At 40.3% G+C, this 11,390-nt stretch overlaps 1 pseudogene; it reads right to left on the bottom strand.

Moving 5' to 3' along the window:
- Positions 1 to 3,834: 3,834 nt before the first annotated feature.
- LOC123463345 lies at positions 3,835 to 7,330 on the bottom strand (annotated as a pseudogene).
- Between the last annotated feature and the right edge of the window lie 4,060 nt (positions 7,331 to 11,390).

Below are 11,390 nucleotides of genomic sequence, written 5' to 3'. Positions count from 1 at the left end.
TTGTTCCACTCAGTCTACTAGAATGCTCTCATGGCAGGCAAACTCAACATCTAGGGTCACTCTGAAGTTGCTCAGAGAGTCTTAAGAGCCACACCTAGCACCTATTCAGAAGATATATAACATCATATTGATTGATACATCTAATAATACTGCAGATAATTAGAAAATCAAAGCATTAAATTAACCCAGGATGCAAAATATGTACATTATAACACAAGAAACACCAAAAATCAAGACAATATAAATCCACTAGAAAGTATTAATGCATCAGAAATGACTTCCAGTGAGAATGATTTAGAGAAAATGCCTAAGAAAGATTTCAAAACTGATTATAAACATGTTCAAAGAAATCAAAGAGGAAATAAAAGAAATGAAAGGAGACAAAGGAAACCAATTTAATGAAATAAGGAGGTCAATACAGATATAAATAAGAAAATAGAAATAATAAAGAGAACAAGTCAGAATTACTAGCAATGAAGAACACAGTCAATGAAATGAAAAACTGCAGAAAATCACACCAGCACAATGGATGAAGGAGAGGACAGACTATCTAAACTAGAAGACAAGGTGGCAGTTCTAATACAGTCCAACAAAGAGAAAGACAACTAATTGGAACGTATGCAAGGGAATTTCAAGATATTCAGGACACTATGAAAAGATCAAGCATGAGAATTCATGTTTTAGCACAAAGAGAAAAATTACACTCCAAAGATATAGCAGGAGTCTTAGACAAAATCATGGAAAAAAAAAAAAAAAAAAAACCTTTCCCCAAATTGGAATAGAGAAGCCAATGCAGATACAGGAAGCCTTAGAACACCAAACAGACAAAACCTGGAAAGAACCTCTCCTCACCATATTATAACTAAACTACCAAACATACAAACCAAAGAAAATATATTGAAAGCAGTTGGGGACAAGAATCAAGTAACATACAAAGGCAAGCCCACCAGTATCACAGAAGATTACTCAAAATAAACTTTAAAAGCCAGAAGGGCTTGGAATTATGTATTCCCAGTTCTGAAAGATAACAACTATCAACCAAGGTTACTTTATCCTGCAAAGCTATCCATTCAAATAGATGGAGAAATAAGGCGGTTCCACAATAAAAGCAAACTGAAGGAATATTTGAAGACAATACAAGTTCTATAGAAAATACTTGAAAGGATCCTTCATGCTGAAGAAAAAGAAAAGCACACATATAATGAACCCGGAAAAAACAAACCATATTCAAATACCAGTTAATACAAGAAAGCAAAGGTAAAGCCAGAAGAACTCAAATAGAAGAAAAAATGGCAAAAATAAATATACACTTTTCAATAGTAACTTTTAATATCAATGGCCTCAATGCCCCAACCAAATGACATAGGTTTGCAGACTGGGATAAAAAGCAAGATCTTTCAATTTGTTGCCTCCAAGAAATTCACCTTCCTAAAAAGGATGGACACTATCTTAGGGTGAAAGGTTGGGAAACAGTATTTCAAGCAAATGGGCCTAGAAAACAAGCAAGGGTTGCTATCCTAATATCTGACAATTTAGACTTCAGTCCAACATTAGTTAGGAAAGATAAGAAAGGTCACTATATTGATTAAAGGCAAACACCAACAGGAGTACATTATACTCCTAAACATATATGCACCTAACATGGGGGCCCCCAACTTCATCAAACAAATACGCTTAGAACTAAAATCACAGATAACAACAAGCACAGTTGCAGTGAGTGATTCCAACACCCCACTCTCATCAATTGACAACAAAAATGAATAGAGATACATCTGGATTAAATGAGATCATAGAACAAATGGACCTAACAGATATATACATGACATTTCATCCAAGTACTGAAGAATACACATTATTTTCAGCAGCACATGGAACATTATCTAAAATAGACCATATATTAGGACACAAAACAAATCATAACAAATGCAAGAAAGTTGAAATAAATCCTTGCACTCTTTCTAATCACAATGGGATTAATCTACAAATAAATAGCAAGAAAAGCTATAGGGCATATACAAAATCATGGAATTAAAACAATACACTACTAAATGATCAATGGTCAATGAAGACATCAAGAAAGAAATTTAAAAAAAATCATAGTGTCAAATGATAATGAGAAAACAACATACCAAAACCTTTGGGACACAATGAAGGCTATCCTAAGAGGGAAATTTATATCTTTAAGTGCCTATATTAAGAATTAAGAAGGTGGGCAAGGTGGCACATGTCTTTAATTCAAACATTTGGGACACAGATTTATGAGGATTGCCATGACTTCAAGGTCACCCTGAGACTACATAGTGAATTACAGGTCAGCCTGGACCAGAGTGAGACCCTACCTAAAAGAGAGAGAGAGAGAGAGAGAGAGAGAGAGAGAGAGAGAGAGAGAGAGAGAGAGAGAAAGGTTGCAAGTAAACAACTTAATGATTCACCTTATGGCATTGAGGAAAGAACAAGGCATGCCAAAAATCAGTAGACAGGAGGAAGTAACAAAGATTTGGGAAGAAATTAATGGAATAGTAACCAAAAAACAATCCAAAGAGTCAATGAAACAAAAAGTTGGTTCTTTGACAGGATAACCAAGATTGATAAGCCCCTTAGCAAAAGTTGACCAAAAGAATGAGAGAAAATCCAACATACCTTCATGATAAATGTCCTCCAGAGACTGGGAATGGAATGAACATATCTCAATAAGATAAAGGCTATTTAGGACAAGCCTACAGCCAACATAATATTAAATGGAGAAAAACTTGAAGCTTTTCCACTAAAATCAGGAATAAGACAAGGGTGTCCACTGACCCAACTTTTATTTATTATGGTACTGGAAGGTTTAGCCATAACAATCAGGCGAGAGACTCACATAAAAGGGATACAAATTGGAAAGGAAGAGGTCAAGTTATTATTATTTGTAGATGCTTTATTCTGTACATAAATGACCTTAAGGACTCTACCAGCATACTGTTAGAGCTGATAAACACCTACAGCCATGTAGCAGGATACAAAATGAACACACCGAAATATATGCTAACAATAAACACACAGAGGATGAAATCAAAGAATCACCCTGTATTAGTCAGGGTTCTCTAGAGGAACAGAATAGCTAGAATGAATTATTTTAAAAAGGGAATTTATTGGATTAGCTTACAGTAGTCCAATAGCAGTTGCAGGCCTGAGAATCACCAAACCTGGTAGCTGCTAAGTCCACGTGGCCAGATGCCTCAGCAGTCCCCACCCAGCACTGCAGATGGTGCTGGAAAGCTTGGAGGCTTCCTGAGGAGCCGCTGGGTTTCAATCCATGTGGGTCTTCAGTTGATGTTGGTCTTTAGTCCACACTGGTCTTCAATCCATGCTAGAAGGTAGGGAGCAGATCCAGCAGCCAAGTGGAAGGAAGGAAGGAAAAGGGAACTCTTCTACCCAGAGCTTCCTTATATCAAGTCCCTCTTTGAGTGGGGCCGCCCACTCTGGGGGAAGGGCTCACCCTGGGGGAAAGACCTCCTCCTTTAGTTGATCCTTCGTAGAAGCAGCCTGTGGATTACTAACACATCAAGTTGACAACACCTTAACTATCACAAGTCCCTTGTCAACTTGGCATCAAATCATGTCTCCTTACATCATACTTAATTTCCAAATGAAAACAGTAACAAGCTCACAATTCCACCTAACATCGCATAACTATCCCACGTTCAACTGGAACCGCACAATCTTCCCCTCAACACAAGCTTAGTCTCTAATACAATGGGTCTAATATAAATTCAATAGTTAGCTAATGATATAATCTTAATATTGGTGTAGATACAAACACTCTGTTATCAAGGCAGGACAGAAACATTGCAATCACAGTCCTCGTTTCTGTAACTGATCACGTGGCCTTAGCTGATATTTGTAACTGTGCCAGAGACGGCAAGCATGCCATTTGAGGTACATGAGGAATCGAGCACTGAAGAGCTGCTTGACATAGTTCCAGCCCAGCTGTCTCTTCCTTGAAGTCTTATGTGGCCCCTCTATAGAAAAATCCTTGGCTCTCTATGCTACAGAAATATGTGGTTTTCTATATAATGTTTGTCTTTCTCTGTCTTTCACTTGGTGTCCCAATCTCTAAGTTTACTTTTCCAGTAAAAATTGGTGTCGGTAAAGTGTTGGTCAATGTATCTGAAAGAGGCTCTGGCATAGAATTGGAAAAACAAGAAAATGGGTCAAAGATAATTGTTTTCCTTAAAGGCCTTAAAGAAAGTCAGGCATGGAGTACAGTAAACTTAGGAGGAAACAATGAACCTCCTGGAACAACGTAAACATTGTTATATGACTAATTTTTCTAAATGGTGGCAATTGCAATTGACTCTTTACCAGGAATCCTTACAGAAAAACAACCAAAGTCAGAAATAGTTCAAGGGGGGACCAAAGTCTAAGTATTGGAGGGACGTAAAAAGGAAACTTCAAAATAAATAATGAAAGGATAAATGGATCTGCTGGATCAGTGATTAATGATGGGAAGCCCCATTTGTGGTTGTTTTGCCTCTCACCTTTAATACAGTAATTGAAAGTAGGAGTCCAGGAAATCACAAGTGCTTGACTGCACATACATGGGGAAAATGTGAAAACAGTTAATCATTGCAGGGGCCTGACAACTTTGCTTGAGGTGAATAATTATGGGATTGTTTTATGATAAGGAATAACAAAAAGTTTCTATGAATTCTGTAAAATTGTACCTTTCTTGAAGTTTGTTTTTGCATGACGTGATCAGAAAATAAAAGACTGAGACTAAGAGCTGTGGCAGCAGAGAAGCAGAGAAGCAGAGAAATATAGAAACATGGAAGCATAGAAACAGGGAAAAACAGAAAACAGAAAAAAGACAAAAAAATAGAAAAAGAAAAAATAGAAAAATAGAAAGAGAATAATAAAAAAATATAGAAACAGAAAAGGAGGCAAAGAGAAAAAGATAGAAAAACTCAGCTGCCTTCAGCATTAGCCTGTTAGCTTGCACTAGAACTTGACTTCGAGTCATTATTTCGCTGCTCCCTTTCACACCTCTCTTCGGGGACCCTCCTTCAAGCCAGGGCTGGACCCCAGCATAACTGCCTTCTTCTACTACCCATTCTGTATTTCCTCCACCTTCAGCAAGCACCTTGGCAGGTCTTGGTTCTTTACCTGGAGGGGTAACCCATACCTTCATTCCTGAAGGATCTAGGCCATTTATCTCACTACTTCTATTGGGTTGTTGCAGTCATCCATTGACTTTGACAACAGGACATGGTAACACTAACAGATGCCCTAAAGGATCTCCTGCACTCTAGGCATACTCTTCCTTACCTCATTGTGGAGGAGCAATCCAATTTCCCCCTGGTAATCTGGGTCAATCACCCCTGCAATCACTGTAACTCCTTTCTCAGCCTGTTCACTCAAGGGCATTAGGAGCCCAAAGTGACCAGGGGGAAGTCTTAGCTTCCAGTTCAATAGAATGTTCTTTGTGTCTCCTGGCAAAAGCACTCCCCCCTTCTGGGACCAAGACTTGTAGTACAGCAGAGCCTAAGGTTGCGGGAACAGGAAGCAAAAATCTAGCTAACGGGTCACTTGGAGTGATGGTAAGTGGGACCATTCCCATTTCCACCCCTTGATTCCTGGACCCATTAATCTGGGCTATAGGAGAAACAGTACCATATATAGGAAGCTGATTCAGAGCATATACAGCCTGCTGGAGGACACTCCCCCAGCCCTCCAAGCTGTTGCCACCTAGTTGGCACTGTAGCTGTTTCTTCTAAAGGCCATTACACCGTTCTTTCAAGCCAGCTGCTTCAGGATGGTGGGGCACATGATAAGACCAGTGAATTCCATGATCATGAGCCCACTGCCGTACTTCCTTGGTGGTGAAGTGAGTTCCCTGGTCAGAAGCAATGCTGTGTGGAATGCCATGATGGTGGATAAGGCATTCTGTAAGTCCGCGGATGGTAGTTTTGGCAGAAGCACTATGTGCAGGGAAAGCAAATGCATACCCAGAATAAGTGTCTATTCCAGTAAGGACAAAACATTGCCCTTTCCATGATAGAAGAGGTTCAATGTAGTCAACCTGCCACCAGGTTGCTGGCTGGTCACCCTGAGGAATACTACCATATCGGGGGCTCAGAGTTGGTCTTTGCTGTTGGCAAATTTGGCACTCAGCAGTAGCCGTAGCCAGGTCAGCCTTAGTTAGTGGAAGTCCATGTTGTTGGGCCCATGCATAGCCTGCATCTCTGCCACCATGGCCACTTTGTTTGTGGGCCCATTGGGCAATGACAGGGGTGGCTGAGGAAGGAGGTTGACCACTATCCACAGAACGGGTCAGCTTATCTACTTGATTATTAAAGTCATCCTCCAGTGAGGTCACCTTCTGATGAGCACTGACATGGGACACAAGTATCCTTATATCCTTTGCCCATTCAGAGAGGTCTATCCACATACACCTTCCCCAAATGTCCTTTACACCAATTTTCCAATTGTGCTCCTTCCAAGTCCCAGACCATCCAGCCAAACCACTGGCCACAGCCCATGAGTCAGTGTATAACCGCACATCTGGACATTTTTTCTTCCAAGCAAAATGCACAACCATATGCACTGCCCAAAGTTCTGCCCATTGTGAAGACTTCCCTCCAACACAGTCCTTCAGAATTGTCCCAGAAAGGGGCTGTAATGCTGCAGCTGTCCACTTCTGGGCAGTGCAGGCATAACGTGCTGAACCATCTGTAAACCATGCCCTAGATCTCTCCTCTTCAGTCAGTTGATCATAGGGCACACCCCATAATGCCATAGGTGCATGCTTAGGGACAGAAGGTATTGCAACATGAGTAGCAACCATAGGTATTTGGGCAACTTCCTCATGTAACTTACTCGTACCTTCAGGGCCTGCTTTAGCCCGATCACGCATATACTACTTCCACTTAATGATGGACTGCTGCTGTGCACGTCCAACTTTATGGCCTGGTGGGTCAGACAACACCCAGCTCATAATGGGCAGCTTGGGTTGCATAGTAACTTGATGGCCCATTGTCAAAAGTTCAGTTTCCACTAAGGCCCAATAGCAGGCCAAGAGCTGTCTCTTAAAGGGAGAATAATTGTCTGCAGAAGATGGCAGGGCCTTGCTCCAAACTCCCAAGGACCTCTGCTGTGATTCACCTATGGGGGCCTGCCAAAGGCTCCAAACAGCATCCCTGTCTGCCACTGAAACCTCAAGTACCATTGGATCTGCTGGATCATACGGCCCAAGGGGTAGAGCAGCCTGCACAGCAGCCTGGACCTGCTGAAGAGCCTTCTCTTGTTCTGGGCCCCAATGAAAACTAGTAGCTTTCCGAGTCACTTGGTATATGGGACAGATTGCCCTGTTTGTTTTAAATCTTGTATTGGTTGAATACAAATTGGTTTCTTTGCAATCAGTGTGAATATTTATTCTGTGCCATTATGGGGTTTTTTTGAGGTTATTTTTTGATATTATGGCTCAGTTAAAAGATCTTGGACTATGGGGATGTTTGAACATCATTGGGATTGATAAAAGCTATGGGACTTTTAAAGTCAGACTGAATGCATTGTATTTTACATCATGTATGGATATCAGTTTATGGGAGCCAGGGCAGAATGTGGTGGTTTGATTCAGGTGTCCCCCATAAACTTAGGTGTTCTGAGTGCTAGGTTCCCAGCTGATGGATATTAGGGAATTAATGCCTCCTGGAAGGAGTACATTGTTGGGGGCGGGCTTATGGGCTTTATAGCCAGTTTCCCCATGCCAGTGTTTGGCACACCCTTCTGTTGCTGTGGTCCATCTTATGTTGGCCAGGGGGTGATGTCCACCCTCTGCTCATGCCATCGTTTTCCCCTGCCATCGTGAAGCTTCCCCTTGACCTTATAAGCCAAAATAAACCTCTTTTTCCCAGAAGCTACTCTTGGTTGGGTGATTTCTACCAGCAATGTGAACTGGACTGCAACACACCACCATTCACAATTGCCTCAAAAAACATGAAGTACCTTGGAATAAACTTAACCATGGAAGTGAAGAATCTCTACATTGAAAACTTTTATAAAACACTCAAGTGAGAAATTGCAGAAGACAATAGGAAATGGAAAGACATCCGATCAATATTGTGAAAATGTCAATCTTACCATAGGCAATCTACGCATTTAATGCAAGCCCATCAAAATTTCAATGGCATTCTTCATGGAAATAGAGAAACAATCCAAAATTTCATTTGGAAGCAACATTTATCTATCTATCTATCTATCTATCTATCTATCTATCTATCTATCTATCTATCTATCTATCTGTCTATCTATCTATATCTCAAATACCTAAAACACTTTTGAGCAACAAAAATTAGGCTGCTGGCATCACTATAACTGATTTTAGCTTATACTACAGAGCCATGGTAACAACATGGTACTAGCACAAAAGCAGACATATAGATCAATGGAACAGAATAAAGGACCCAGATTTAAGTCAGGGAAGCTATAACCACCTGACCTTTGACAAAAATACTCATTACAGAAGAGACACTCTCTTCAGCAAATGGTGCTGGAAAAACTGGGTATTTATCTGTATAAGGATGAAAATACATCCTTATCTCTCTGTATGCACAAGAATTCAGTCCAAATGGATCACAGACCTTAATACCAGACCTGAAACTCTGAAAATGCTAGAGGAAAAAGTAGGGGAAAGCCTTCAACATACTGGTTTTGGCAAAGACTTTCTGAATATAAACCCAATTGCTCAGAAATAAAACCACTGGGACCTCATGAAATTACAACGATTTTATACAGCAAAAGACATGTGATAGAGGATTAATCTCTAGGATATCCAAAGAACTAAAAAATTAAATAATAAGAAATCAAACAGCCCAATTAAATATAGGCTATGGAACTAAATAGAGAGTTCTCACAAGAAGCAATACAGATGGCATATAAACATCTAAAATAATGTTCTACATCCCTAGTCGTCAAGGAAATGCAGATTAAAACTTCATTGAGATTCCATTTCACTCCTGTCAGATTGGCTACCATCATGAAAACAATTGTCTATAAATGCTGGTAAGGATGCAGAAAAAGAGGGACCCTTCTACCCTGCTGGTGAGAATGTAATCTGGTCCAGCCATTGTGGAAATCAGTGTGGAGGTTTCTGAGTCAGCTAGAAATAGATCTATCATATTACCCAGCTATAGCTCTCCTAGGCATATATCCTAAGAACTCATCTCCCTACCTTAGAGATAATTCCTCAACCATGTTTCTTGCTGCTCTATTCACAGTAGCTAGGAAATGGAATTACCCTAGATGTCCCTCTACTGGTGAGTGGATAATGAAGATGTGGCTCATTTATACAATGGAGTTCTACTCAGTGGTAAAGAAAACTGAAGTTATGAAATTTGCAGGAAACTGGATGGATCTGGAAAGGATTATACTAAGTGAGGTAACCCAGGCTCAGAAAACCAAATGTCACATGTTCCCTCTCTGAGACATCCAGCCTGGTGGATTGAGCAGCTAATGGGTTCCTTGACTCTCAGGTGTGAAAATGCTATTGGACTGCAGTTACCTAATCCAATAAGTTCCCTTTAATATAAGTCATTTCCTTCTGCTCTGTTCCTTGAGAGAACCCCGAATAATACACATTGTGGTACCAGGAATGGTTCTACAGAAACAGAATTGTGAGAGTGGATTTCTCACAATTCTGCTTGGTGCCTATCTAGAGTTGACTCTCTAACTTCACTACTACTAAAGGTCCTACTGGTAATAAGGAGAGTGTTTTTACTTGTAATAAGGAAGGTACTAATAATCCATGGTGTGAACTATTTAAAGAACTCTATGAGATAGTTGTATTTGTAGATTCTAAGTCATATCTTAGGAAGAGTGGGGAACTTATTGACTCTGTATCTAAAACTTTTGAATATTTGTGGAAAAATAAGATGAATGATGATGATGGTTTGTTGCTTCTAGAATCTCTGGATAAACTATTAAGGGAAAAGAATAAGTTCAGGAAGAAAATTTCTAAGCTTAAGACCCACAAAATGATCTGAAGATTTCTAAGGGAGCCTTGGAAGAGAGTCTTCTCTCTAGCCAGAAAAGGGTTTAAATTGCAGAAAACCAAACCCAAGCTCTCATTGAAAGATTATCTACCTTGCAATGTAAACTCAAATCCTAGCCTCATAGGCTATCAGCAGTTAAAGTGAAGGTACATGTTGGAAAAGTGTGGGATCCTATAACTTGGGATGGGAATGTTAGGAAAAAACCCTGAAGAATATGGGGACATTGAACTCTCAGATAGATTCTAAAGAAGATGTTTCTCATGACAATGTGACCTTCCCTCCCTTAGAGGCAGGTGCATCTCCACCTCCACACCCAGAAGTATTGTCCTCTCCACCCTTGCCTGAGCAAATTAATTCTTCTTTGTCTGTGGAGCCAGCAATGACTCTGCTGGCAGGATGTGCTGGTACTCTTCAGTGCCCTCCCATCTTTGCCTCTAGGTTTATCATCAGGCATAAGGCTAGGCAGTCCCCTAAAGGTAATATAGAAAGTGTGACACAAGAGGTGAGGTACACCCCTGAAGAACTTCAGGAGCTTTCTAACTTGTACATGCAGAAGCATAGAAAATATGTGGAGGAATGGATTTCAAGGGTGTGGGATGACAGAGGAAAGAATACAAGATTAGATCAGGCTGAATTATTGAAATGGGCCCATTGAGCAGAGGTTTTAGATTTAGCACTGCAGCTTGGGCAGTTGGAAGAGGTGTCAAAAGTTTATTTGATTGGTTGGCTGAAGTATGGCTCCAAAGATGGCTTTGATGAGCTTGATCTGCCTGATATCCCTTGGCTTAAGGTTGATGAAGAGATTACTAGGCTCAGAGAACTTGAAATGCTGGTGTGGATTTTCCATAAACACTCATCTTTGCTCCCACAGTGGGATTGTCCAGAAGATGTGCCCTTCACTAAAACTATAAGAAACATATTTTTGATGGGAGCCCCTTCATACTTAAAGTTATAAGTAGTGGTCATGTGTAAAGAAGACATCACAGTAGGAGCTACAGTTGCTTTAATAGGTGACTTAGATGCAATGGGTCTAATTGAATTGCAGAGTAACAAGGACCAAATGGCAGTGCTGAATCACAAAGGGTGAGATGGGTATGTTTATGTAATGGGCAGCAAAGTCAAAACAATGCTCATAATGGTATGACTTCTGTAGTTCTTTGGTACTGACTGATTAATCATGGTGCTCCCTGAAGTGAAATAGATAAGAATCCTATTGGGTTCCTGCTTGATCTGTATAAGCAGAAGAGTTCCAGAACAAAGGAAGAAAAGGCCACTTTGGATTATAGCAACAGAGAATCAAGGCCCCTTAGCCAATTTCCAGACTTGAGCCAGTTTATAGATCCTGAGCAACTTGAATGA

This window comes from Jaculus jaculus, chromosome 9, assembly GCF_020740685.1.
Source record: "Jaculus jaculus isolate mJacJac1 chromosome 9, mJacJac1.mat.Y.cur, whole genome shotgun sequence".
NCBI classification, from domain to species: domain Eukaryota; kingdom Metazoa; phylum Chordata; class Mammalia; order Rodentia; family Dipodidae; genus Jaculus; species Jaculus jaculus.
This window is presented reverse-complemented; position numbering and strand designations above follow the sequence as displayed.